The sequence below is a fragment of the Ovis canadensis genome, chromosome X (assembly GCF_042477335.2).
Source record: "Ovis canadensis isolate MfBH-ARS-UI-01 breed Bighorn chromosome X, ARS-UI_OviCan_v2, whole genome shotgun sequence".
Lineage (NCBI taxonomy): Eukaryota > Metazoa > Chordata > Mammalia > Artiodactyla > Bovidae > Ovis > Ovis canadensis.
This window is the reverse complement of record NC_091727.1, coordinates 122219761-122221226: the sequence shown is the minus strand read 5'-3', so window position 1 is coordinate 122221226 and position 1466 is coordinate 122219761. Positions and strand designations below refer to the sequence as shown.

The window sequence follows — 1466 nt, the reverse complement described above, 5'->3', positions numbered from 1 at the left end:
ATTTCTGGTAGTTTGAAAGATAATTGCCATTGGTGACATGGGAGACATTCATTTGTGACAACAACTGTTATTTATTGAACATTTGGGCTTCCCTTATAGCTCAGTTGATAAAGAATCTGCCTGTAATGCAGGAGACCTGGGTTCAATCCCTGGGTTAGGAAGATCCCCTAGAGAAGGGAAAGGCTACCCATTCCAGTATTCTAGCCTGGAGAATTCCATGGACTGTATAGTCCATGTGGTCGCAAAGTATCAGACATGACTGAGCGACTTTGACTTTCACTGAACACCTAATATCAGGTACTCAACTGGACTCTACAAGTTATTTCTGCTAACTCAGGAGTTAACAGGCAATGAAGTGGTTATTATTGACCCCATTTAACATATAAGGGAACACAAGCCAAGAGGGCTTTAGTAAGTTTCCAAGGCTAGTTCCTGGATTCTGAACCCAGATCTGCTTGATTCTAAGCTTACATTTCTTTCAACTGAAGCTGACCCATGTGTGTGGTCTTCATGCTGACGGAATGAAGCAATGGATCCTGCAATATTCCAGGTCTCCAATCCACACCCTCCTTCAAGCTGGTCCTTCGGCATAAAACACAGGGTCCCAGCCCTAGCTCCACTGTCAACAGCACTGGCAAATGACCCACTGGGCTCCTCCTTGACCAACTGGGCATAGAACAGTGCAAAAATAAATCCATCTGGAAAGCTGGGAGAGTCACACTGTGGGCTACTCCTGCATGCAGGTGGGTACATATCTCCAGGGTCCTGGGACCCTGCCTAAGAAAAGTGAGGAGGTGGAGAGATCAAGCAAACAGCTCAGTATCTTCTACTACCAGATAACAGTGACTATGTCTAAATCAGCTTAATAGCAGGTGCTCAATAAATGTTGTCACCTTATTGTTTATTATCATCATAATTACTAGCTGTGTAGCTCTTAGCAATTCACATTAACCCTCAAAGACTCAGTGTCCAAAATACATAAAATAAGCTTGACAGTACTGGAATAATCTAAGATTCTCATGGTGACAACATTACAAGATAAATTTATTTAAATTCTCTGGCAAATTGCCCATTAAGTGGTAGGACAGGAGAGAGAAATTGTTCTCTCCTCTCGATGTGACAAAATTGAGATTATAATTCTCTTACAAATTGGGCTCCTGTGTATTTTATTTGCCCCATATCCTTACCAGTTTTCTGACAAGCTAGCCTTACCCTGCCTCTTCATTCCCTGCAGATAGTGTGAAAATATGCTTAAGCCTAGTGCTGACAGAATTTCTTCTCTATTTCTTGTAATTTAGATCTTCACTCAGGACCCATTCCTAGCCCCTTCTTTCCTTCATAATATCTTTGAATACTCAAGTCCCCATCATTTGGCAATAACCAGTTTCCCACTTTTTTGTACTCATTGTGTTGTTAAGAGCTAAGTTGTTAGCTCTTTGAAAGCAAAGACCCTATATTCTCATACA

At 41.5% G+C, this 1466-nt stretch overlaps 1 non-coding gene across 1 annotated transcript; it reads left to right on the top strand.

The window, feature by feature from the left end:
- Positions 1–626: 626 nt before the first annotated feature.
- On the top strand, positions 627–755 carry LOC138931272 (small nucleolar RNA SNORA35). The gene has a single exon (XR_011446518.1). It is a non-coding gene; the product is annotated as a small nucleolar RNA SNORA35 (small nucleolar RNA).
- The last annotated feature ends 711 nt before the right edge of the window (positions 756–1466 follow it).